The following is an 11,170-nucleotide window of genomic DNA, read 5'->3' as shown; positions in this document are numbered from 1 at the left end:
TTTGTCTTATTCTCACGTGAATCACTCATATCACTATTAGAATGAATTTTAATTAATTTATGATTTTTATTGATATGTCTTGAAGTAAAACATAGCATTCATGCATTGATTGTTTAAACTTTAAGACATTAGGGAATCAAGCATGATAAATTGATTTTTGAAGAATTAAAAACTTTTAGGTTACTTCCCTAAGTTTAGTATTATCTTGAATTGAAATTCACTAGTTTAAACATCAAAAAGCCATAATTTTTTTGTGAGATCTTGAGCCATTAGAACATATGTTATTTCTTTTATGCTCACTTTTATTACAAGTGCGTCAATATTGATTTGTTATTCTAGAACTTGCTTGATTATGCATGTCAAGACCACACCATTTGATTTGATATGTCGAGATGATAAAGGCACTTAGGTTTAACCCACTCACTCCATAAAAGCCTACCTTCATAATTAACCCTTAGTGAACCCTTTTGAGCCTAACAAGCCATTAATTGATTTACCCTCAATAGTAACCCATAACCCATTATTGTTGAAATCCCCTAATTTGATCCCTATTTTTGTCGAGATTTGATTTGAATTAATTGCTTAGATATGTTTTATTCTTCCTTGCAATAATTAAGTTCTATGTTATTTGACTTGTTCAAAAAAAAACAATACTTATATACATATTAGTTGTAATTCGTCCTTTTTGAGCTTGAGTGTTAATTCTATACTCTAAGAAGAAGCTCACTTATATTCAACTGATAATTAGTTATTTTCCTAGTTAGGTGATTTCTTCAATTCAATCTCGAATCTAACATTTTCTTTCAGCTTGTGACCATACCCCCAAAACCAAAGCCACGTTACAACCCTCTAAAAACCTTTTTGATTGATGTATCATCTCAATATATAGTGGTGGAGACTTATTTTTCATGCAAGCCTATGGTAATAACTTTCATATTGACTAATAAGTGCTTTATTTGATGTCCTTAAACACCTCGAGTGATTTGAGTGAATCTTTAGTGAGGATGTTAAACTTTGTGATATTTTGATCAAAGGTGATTACTTAGATGAAGGGGGACACCTATGTTTTCATGATAAAATGCTCAACTTGGAATGTTTGAAACTTTGATGTACTTTTTAGTTGAATTCTCAATGTATGAATACTGATGGATTATTTTGAGATATTATTGATAGGGATTATAAATTGAGAAGAATTTATTTTGATTGTGAGTTAAGGATTTTGCTTGAGGACAAGAAAACGCTTAAGTGTGGGGTATTTGATAAACCGTAATTTATACATATTTTTATCCCATGCCTAGCACATTTATGGATGGTTTCTCCTTATATTTGGTGAATTAGATGCTCTTAATCCTTTAATTTCATGTTTTATACTTAGGTGAGCATATGAGAGTAAAAAGAGCGAGAAACAGGCTGAAAAAGGAGAAAATGGACCCACGTGGGAAATCAACACAGCCTGGACTTCCTCACACGGGCGTGGCATACGGCCATGTCCATGTGGAAGGATCGAAGCACGACTTACACGGATAGATTATACGCCCGTGCCTATTCAACAGTCGCACACAGGCATGTCATATGGGTGTGTCCCTACCGAGCCCAAGTATAGTCTTACTCGGAAAAGGCCACTTTTGAGGGCTCTTAGGCATTCTAAAGCCTATTTAAACACCTGAGGAGGCACTTAGAAGAGACACAGAGAGTAGGAAATAAGGAATTACTCAAGGGAAGCTGATTGGTCCATCTCAGAAGCTGGATTCATCGTCAAGACTGAAGATCTCCCTTCAATTCCCATTCAGGGGTTTTGGGTTTTCTTTATGTTTTGTATTCATTATTCTTCTGAGATGTTTTATTTTATAATTTGAACTAAACCCCCTAAATACCTAAGGGGAATGAAACCTAAAACGGAATCTTGTTATTATTATCTAAATTGTATGATAAATATTCGACTTGTTCTTAATTATGTGTTCTTAATTCTTGTTTTAATATTCCAGGATATTGATTCAAGTTAATGCTCTTATTCAGAGGAGGAATAGACCTTGTCTAAGAGTAAATTTTTTGTAATTAAGCGGAGTCAATTACACGCCTAGAGATAGGGTGATAAGATTTTACCAGATTAGGGTGAAACCTAATAAGAGGAACCATAGATCGAGTTAATGCAACACTAGGGCGTTAATTAGAAAGAGATTTCAATTAATCAACCTAGGGTTAGACGTTATTAGTCTCGAGAGAGATAATAATATAACTTAGGGATTTCTATGGATCAAGTCAAATGAGTAAATCGTCTAATTCAGAGTCAAATAACAAGTGAAGTCTAGGTGGATTTTTCCTTGGGTATTGTCTTAATCAATCGAGTTTTCCCAAAAGCTTTTTCCCAATTTTCTCTTTGTGCACCCTTAGTTTAGTTAATTAGTCTAGATAAACAAATCTCTTAATTTTTAGGTTAGATAATAAAAAGAGAGCAATTACTAGTACTCTTGGTTCCTTTGGGTTCGACAATTCGGTCTTGCTAAAGCTATATTACTGTTCGATAGGTACTGTAACAGCCCATTTTTAGGGTTAATCAGAACAGTGGTTTTGGGACCACAATCCGAAGTCAAAATATTTATTTTATTATTTTAATAAGGTTTAGAGTATGATAGAATTATTGTGTGAAAATTTCGTAAAGAAATTTTACTATTTAAGTGCTTAATTCGGTAAACAGGACTAAATCGCGTAAAGTGCAAAAGTACAATTCTATAAGTTAAAGGTGTTTATTAGCTATGGCTTTTTACATGGATATCCTTATAATGTTATTTAACCAAGAATACGGTAAGTGGACATTTATGGACAACCATTGATTAATTGATAAGTTAAATGGTCATGAGTAAAATGGTAAATTATATTTAAATGTTAATAAATTAAATTAAAACAAAAGTTGGTGGATTGTCCTTCTTTTTCTATCCGAAAATTGTAGAAGAACAAGAAGGCATTGAGTTCTTCATTCGGCCATGGCTAATCCAAGCATTTAGATCAAGATAAATAAATACCAGAACTAGATTGGAAAAACGAAAAGTGGATGATGATCGCGTGATTTCGCGATAGGTTTTAAATATTTATAATTACTCGTTCTTGAACTAACTATTATCGCTATGTAGGCAAGTGTACCTATCGAACAGTAGTATAGTTTTAGCAAAACCGGATTGTCGAACCCAAAGGAACTAAAAGTACTAGTAATGACTGTCTTTTTATTATCTAGCCTAAGAATAAAGAGGTTTTTGTTTTAACTAACTGATTATCTAAACTAAGAACTCACAGAGAATAGAATTGGGGAATTGCTTTTGGGGAAAATCGATCGACTTAAGACAATACCTAAGGAAAAATCCACCTAGACTTTACTTGTTATTCTGGCTCCGAATCGAATGATTTATTCATTTAACTTTTTGTGTAGAGATCCCTAAGTTATGTTATTATCCCTATTCAAGACTAATAACGTATAATCCCTAGATTGAACAATAGAGACCTTTCTCTAATTAACACTCTAGGGTTGCATTAACTTGATCTATGGATCCCCTTATTAGGTTTCACCTTAATCTGGCAAAATCTTGTCACCCTATGTCTAGGCGCGCAATTAACTCCGCTTAATTATGACTAATGTACTCTTAGACAGGGTCTATTCCTCCTCTGAATAAGAGCTTATCTTGAATCAGTATCCTGGGATATCAAAACAAGAATTAAAAACACATAATTAAGAACAAGTTAAATATTTATCATGCAATTCAGAAAATAATAACAAGATTCATCTTAGGTTTCATTCCCCTTAGGTATTTAGGGGTTTTAGTTCATAACTAAATAGGAAAACATCTTAGAATGATAAAGAATACAAAACATAAAGAAAACCCAAAAATCCTGAAGGGAAATTGAGGAGAGATCTTTAGTCTTGATGATATATCCGGCTTCTGAGATGGATCAATCGGCTTCCTTGGAGTAATTCCTTACTCCCTCCTCTCTCTCTCCTTTTTCTTCCTCCTCTAGGGTGTATTTATAGGCTTTGGGATGCCTAACAGCCCTCAAAATTAGCCTTTTCTGAATTGGACTCAACTTGGGCTCGGCACGGACATGTCCGTGTGACATGCCTGTGTTCGATTACTTCAGGCCATGTTCGAGCCTGCCAAATTGACACGGCCGTATGGTCTACCCATGTGAGGAGGTTCAGGCCGTGTTGATTTCGTATTTTGGCACATTTTCTTCGTTTTTGGCCTGTTTCTCGTTCCTTTCACTCTCCTAAGTATAAAACATGAAATTAAAGCATTATGAGCATCGAATTCACCAATTCTAATGGGAAATCATCCATAAAATGCATAAAACATGGGGTAAAAATATGTATAATTTGCGGTTTATCAAATACCCCCACACTTAAGCATTTGCTTGTCCTCAAGCAAAATTTTCAACTCATAATCAAAATAAATTCTTCTCAACTTATAATTTCTATCGATAACATCTCAAAATAATCCATAAGTAATCATACATTGAGAATTCAACTAAAAGAGCATAAAAGTTTCAAACATTCCAAGTTGAGCATTTTCTCCTGAAAACATAGGTGTCTCTCCTCATTTAAGTAATTACCTTTGATTCAAAATATCACAGAGTTTCAAATCATCACTAAAGATTCACTCAAATCACTCGAGGTGTTTTAAGGACAATAAATGAAGCACTCAATAGTCAATAATAAAGAGTCATTACTATAAGCTTGCATGAAAATCAAATCTCCACCACTGATAAGTTGAGATGAAACATCAATCAAAAGGTCTTTAGAGGGTTGTAATGAGGCTTGGTTAGGGGGTGTGGTCACAAGCTGAAAGAAATGGTTAGAATCGAGATTGTATTGAAAAATTGTCTAGCTAGAAAAAGAGTTAATCTTCACTTAATCTTTACTTGCGTACAACAGAGCTTCTTCTCAGAATATGGAATTACTAATATGTATACATATTTTTTTAATAACAAGTTAAATAACATAGACTAACTATTAAGAACAAAACAAAGCTAAGCAATCCATTCAACTCAAATCTCGACAAAAATAGGGATTAATTTAGGGGATTTCAACAATAAGGGGTTAAGGGTTAACATTAAGGGTAATACAAGGAATGGCTTTGTTAGGCTCAATGGGGTTTACTAGGGGTTAATCGTGGAGGTAGGCTTTTTATGGCATGAGTGGGTTAATCCTAAGTGCCTTAATCATTTTGACATATCAAATCAAATGGTGTAGTCTCGACATGCATAATCAAGTAAGTTCTAGAATAACAGTTCAATACTGACTCACTCAAAGGAATAATAAAAGTGAGCATGAAAGAATTAATAGATGCTCAAAAAGCTCAAAAATCTCACAAAAATTATGGCTTTTTGATGTTTAAAAACTTGTGAATTCCAACTCAAAGTAATACCTAAACTTTAGGGAAACAACCTAAGATTTTAAATTCTTAAAAATCAACTCATCATGCTCGATTCTCTAATGTCTTAAATTTTTAACAATCAATGCATAATTGCTTATGTTTTAATTCAAGATATATCAATCAAAATCATAAATCAATTAAAATTTATCCTAAATATAATATGACAGCTTTTCAAGAGAACAAGGCAATAATTCAGGGATTTTTCTGATAATGAAATAAATATCCCCCACACTTAAGACATACATTGCCCTCAATGTACAAAGAAAGATATTAGAGCATAAGAATAAGAGAGGGAGAGAAGTGAAACTTCCTGTGTGATTAATTCCTCGAACTGGAGTTTTGGAGAGTAATCGGTTCGAGAGTGGAGGTGGATACTCCGGCGGTTGTAGAGGTTCATTAGTCCATAAGTCCTGCACCAAAAGAATATTATATCTAGTGGTAGCTATGGTCGTGGTCGAGCAAGACATGGCAGTTGTGGAGAACCCTTCCCGGTGGAGTTTTAGTTCCTATGTGATGATGAGCTTAAGAGCTCTATATAACTGTGATAAAATCAGGAACTTTTTAGGAGATATAAGGAAAATTAATTACTCATAAAAAAATAACCAAAATTGATAATTAAAAATAAAATTCTAAAATCTACTAAAATTAAAAATAAAAAGTAGTTTTAATAAAAACATAAAATAATAATAAATAAATGTTTTTAAACATCTTCATCGCTAGATGGTTCGCGAGGTCAGACTGACGATGAGATGTGGAGGTGCTGACAAATCTGCTGTAGAGTAGCATCAATGTTGTCAAATCGTTGAAAACACTTCTACTCAAATCGAGTGAGGTGCTCAGAGATGTCAGCATATGAAGTCGCCGCATGAACTGGACGAGAGGGTGGTGGTGGCTGAGTCGGTGGGTCCTCGTGCTGTAGAGGGACATCATCAGGAATGTCCTCGTAGGCCTCCTCTACGGTAGATTTGGTGAGACGATACTGGGGAGGGTAGGTTCCTCAGTGCCTCTCGATCATCCTCATTCTAATCATGCTCGAGATGCCTTGTGGAAACATCTGGCCGATGAGGGTGAGGGATGATTCTTGGGCTACGGTGTTGAGGAGCCCGAAGTGTCGAGCCAACCAAGTAACATAGGGGCCGATGGAGATAACCCCATTCCTATGCCACTCCGTCTGGTGCTGAATCGTGAGAGCAATGAAATAGGCAAGGTCGATTACGTGCCTGTGTGACATGCACCATAAGAAGTAGGCTGTCATGAGTGTTGACGAATCCAGTGCTCTCTCGCCTCCCTGTAATTGTATGAGCCAAAATGGTGTGTAGGTACCTCGGGGATGGTGGAAGAACTGATGCCTTGGAGTGGCTAAGATTGTAGGAGGCTGCGCCAAGGGCTAAAGTGTGCCAGCACTTCGAGGGAGAGAAATATATGTGCGAGTGAGAGTATCTAAGTCATTTTCCTTCTTGAACTCCTCCGTATATAAACCCAGTGCCGTACTGAATTCTGGTACGCTGAGCTGGGGGACTAACCCGCATAGGAAAAACTGGACCATGTCGAGATCATCATAGTTTGTCATTACAGTCTGAAGATGGAACGTTGAGTAGAGTTCCATCGTGAGCTCGAGGTATGTGGGTTCGATGATCCCAAAGAACAGCTCCCAAGGGTCGGTGGTTAGGAGGGCCCAAATCGTATCAGCCAACTAAACTTGTTCTACGACAGCCCAGTTGATACAGTGGCTCGCAATTAAAGATCGGGCCCGAAGTATTTGGAAAAGTTCTTCTTTGGGCCCTCGGGGGAACTGAAGGAATGGGTGACAAATTTTTGTGGTTGGACCCGCGGAAGATGACACTCCTTTCCTCTTCTTTGAAGCAGGTACGGTGGTTTTCTTTCCTCGTGAAAATGACACGGTACCTGCAATCAAAACCATTAATTCATCTTGAGGAATTATCAAAGTAAAATGAAAATAATTTGGAAGTAACAACCATAATTTCAGTAACTACTAAGACTAACAAGTTAATCAAGGCAATCAATTGTATGGCATAAAAATTAGCAACGAATTTCATGGAATGCGACATGTGTGACGGATGAAAAGTGTCAACACTAAAGGCATGAGTATGTATATTGTTCTAATCATGAATATTTACTCCTACTAATTAAATAAAGTAGAGAAATCACATAAAGAGTAAGAATTTGAACATGAAAACAAACTAACTTGTGCTATGAGTAAAATGTAAGTGATAGAGAGATGAAAATAATCATGAAAATTGCATAGTACTGTGATAACTAACATGAAAAATGAGTGCAATTAAAGGGGGAAAACTAAACAAATGCTAGAAGGAGAGAAATCGGGCGTCAAAAATGAAGTGGGAAGCGACGCACGGGCATGGTAGGGAGGTCGTGTAAACCTGCAGTGGCTAGGGTTAGGGTTTTTGAATGGGGAAAAAGTGAATAGTATAGGGTATTTATAAATTTTGGGCCACACGGCCATGGCACACGCCCGTGTTCCCTAATTTTTGCCTGTGTGTTTCGCGGTTTTCCTATTTGGGCGCGTCTAAAATTTGTCCCATGCCCGTGTACCTCGAGCATGTGGGTTCACACGGCTGTGTCAGACGACTGTGTCTAGCTTCGTTCGCTTCTCCCACGCCCGTGTTAATTTGACAGGTTCGACCACAGGTGTTAGACACGGGCGTGTTCGACCACAGGTGTTAGACACGGGTGTGTCGCACGCCCGTGCTAATTTCTCAGTTTCAACCACGGGTCTTCCACACAGGCATGTCGCACGCCCGTGTTGTTTTGGCAGGCTCGACCACAGCCATGTCACATGGCCGTGGCCTTTTATCGTAGCCCGTGTTTGAGAAAATCCTTGCCCTGTTTTCACACGACCATAAGCACGCCCATGTGCTTGGTCATGTCTCTGTGGAAAACTTGTATTCAAGAGCTCCGTTAGTAAGTTAGATGTTGAAGACTAAATTTTTAAAGAAGTTAATACAGTTAGTGCTCAGGTTGCCTCCCGAGAAGCGCTTATTTATAGTCTAAGCTCGACTTACCTCTCCGTTGAATGATCATGGTGGTTCGAGGAGTTTATACTCTTCATTCCTGCTATCAATCTTAAAATAAGGTTTTAAACGAGAGTTGTTTACCTTAAAAGTGCCGAACTTCGGATGACTCACCTCCACCGTACTGAATGGAAAAATGCTGAGTACCGTAAGAGGGATTTCTTCATTCGGTGTGGTAGTGACAATGTGGGGATCTGTGGCATCTAATAAGACTTTATCTCCAACCTTAAGTTGATTTGGAGAGGTATCGAGCTCATTCTGGTGTAGTTTCGATTTATCGTGTGTTCTCAGTTTATGTGTTCTTCATTCATCTAGCTCCACTATTTGCAGGCTTCGTTCTTCATGAATAGATCCTCTACTATTGTTTGAGAGTGGCTCATGTACTTCCTTCAGACTTATCTCCTGCAAAGTGGGTTGTATCATATGGTCAGTTTTAATAGAATGGTTTAGACGATCACCTTCAATTTCCGATGTGTTGTTAGAATTGTGAGCTTGAAGGGTGATTGTTTCGTCTCCTACGCGAAGCATGAGCTCACCGGTGCCAACATCAATAATTGTTTTAGCAGTTGCTAAAAAGGGCCTTCCTAGAATTAAAGGTGTGTTGCTATCCTCCTCTATGTCTAAAATAATGAAGTCAACGGGGAATATAAATTTATCGATTTTTACTAGCACATCTTCAAAAATACCCCTAGGAAATCTTAAAGTTTTATCTGCTAATTGAATGCTTATCCTAGTCTATTTGGGTTTCCCGAGACCTAATTGTTTAAACATTTTGTAGGGTATGACGTTGATACTAGCCCCTAAATCAGCTAATGCATTATTAACATCTAAAATACCGATTAAGCAAGGAATCGTAAAACTCTCTGGATCTTTTAATTTGTTCGGTAGCTTATTTTGCAGAATAGCTGAGCACACTGCGTTTAGTTCCACATGCGACGCCTCGTCCAACTTTCGCTTATTTGCTAAAAGCTGTTTTAGAAATTTCACTACGTTTAGCATCTGCAATAGGGCTTCAATAAATGGTAAGTTAATATGTAGTTTTTTTAAGAGTTTAAGGAATTTACCAAATTGTTCATCTGAGCGGTCTTTCCTAGTCGCGTTGGGGTATGGCACACGAGGCTTATATTCGACGTTCATCGATTTGGTTGTATTTTGATCTACCTCACCTTGACCTCTGCTTACCACAGTTTCTTGCCTCAGTTCTGGTTTAGGCTCCACAAATCCTTCTTCATCTTGAACATTAATTGCGTTGAGCTGTTCCCTTGGGTTGGGTTCAGTATTACTTGGCAAACTACCTTGTGGTCGTTCGAAAATTAGTTTGGAAAGCTGGCCTATCTGAGTTTCGAGCCCTTGGATCGACGCTTGTTGATTTTTAAGTGCTATCTCGGTATTCTGAAAATGGGTTTCTAACACCGATATAAACTTTGAGAGCATCTCTTCAAGGTTTGGCTTCTTTTCCTATTGGTAGGGTGGTTGCTGAAAACCCAGAGGATGTTGTGGTCTTTGATTTCCTTGACCACCCCACGAGAAATTGGGATGGTTCCTCCAACCTTCATTGTAAGTGTTACTATATGGATTGTTTTGAGGTCGAGTATTATTACCCATGTAATTTAAATGCTCGTTATCCATGTTGTGGCCATAAGGTTGGTATTCTGAATGGCTTGTTCCACCTCCATTTGCTTCACACTACATCACTGGGTGAACCTGTGAAGAACTAAGAAAACCATCAATATTTTTTATTTAAAAGTTCTACCTGATTAGAGAGCATGGTGACGGAATCGACGTTATAAATGCCGGCTGTTTTTGTTGGCTTTGTCCTCATGACTTGCCACTGATAATTATTCAGTGACATCTCCTCTATAAACTCATAAGCATCTTCAGGTGTTTTATTATTGATGGTTCCACCAGCAACTGCATCAACCATTTGCCGAGTCGAAGGATTCAAACCATATGGAATGTTTGAACATGGAGCCAAAGCAGTAACCCATGGTGAGGGCACCTTCTCAAAAGATCCTTGTATCTCTCCCATGCATTGTAGAGTGTTTCTAAATCCATCTGCATAAAAGAAGAGATATCATTACGTAATTTAGCCGTTTTAGCCGGTAGAAAATATTTTGGTAAAAATTTGTCGATCATTTCTTCCCAAGTAGTAATTGACCCTCATGGTAATGAGTTCAACCACTGTTTAGCTTTGTTTCTCAATGAAAAAGGGAATAGCCGAAGACGAATGGCATCATCAGAAACACCATTTATTTTAACTGTATCGCATAGTTCCAAGAAGTTGGCTAAATGATTGCCTTTTTTATTATCTAGCCTAAGAATAAGGAGGTTTTGTTTTAACTAACTAATTATCTAAACTAAGAATTCACAGAAAATAGAATTGGGGAATTACTTTTGGAAAAATGATTGAATTAAGACAATACCTAAGGAAGAATCCACCTAGACTTCACTTGTTATTCTGACTCCGAATCGGACGATTTATTCGTTTAACTTGTTCCGTAGAGATCCCTAAGTTATGTTATTATCCCTATTCAAGACTAATAACATCTAATCCCTAGATTGAATAATTGAGACTTTTCTCTAATTAACACCCTAGGGTTGCATTAACTCGATCTATAGATCCCCTTATTAAGTTTCACCCTAATCCGGCAAAATCTTGTCACCCTATGTCTAGGTGCGCAATCAACTCCGCTTAATTAT

The 11,170-nt window shown here is 37.2% G+C and overlaps 1 non-coding gene across 1 annotated transcript; it reads left to right on the top strand.

The window, feature by feature from the left end:
* Positions 1-10,451: 10,451 nt before the first annotated feature.
* On the top strand, positions 10,452-10,558 carry LOC121204241 (small nucleolar RNA R71). The gene has a single exon (XR_005899170.1). It is a non-coding gene; the product is annotated as a small nucleolar RNA R71 (small nucleolar RNA).
* The last annotated feature ends 612 nt before the right edge of the window (positions 10,559-11,170 follow it).

Source organism: Gossypium hirsutum, chromosome A07, assembly GCF_007990345.1.
Source record: "Gossypium hirsutum isolate 1008001.06 chromosome A07, Gossypium_hirsutum_v2.1, whole genome shotgun sequence".
Classification (NCBI taxonomy): Eukaryota; Viridiplantae; Streptophyta; class Magnoliopsida; order Malvales; family Malvaceae; genus Gossypium; species Gossypium hirsutum.
The sequence above is the reverse complement of the archived record's forward strand: the minus strand, read 5'-3'. Positions and strand labels throughout refer to the sequence as shown.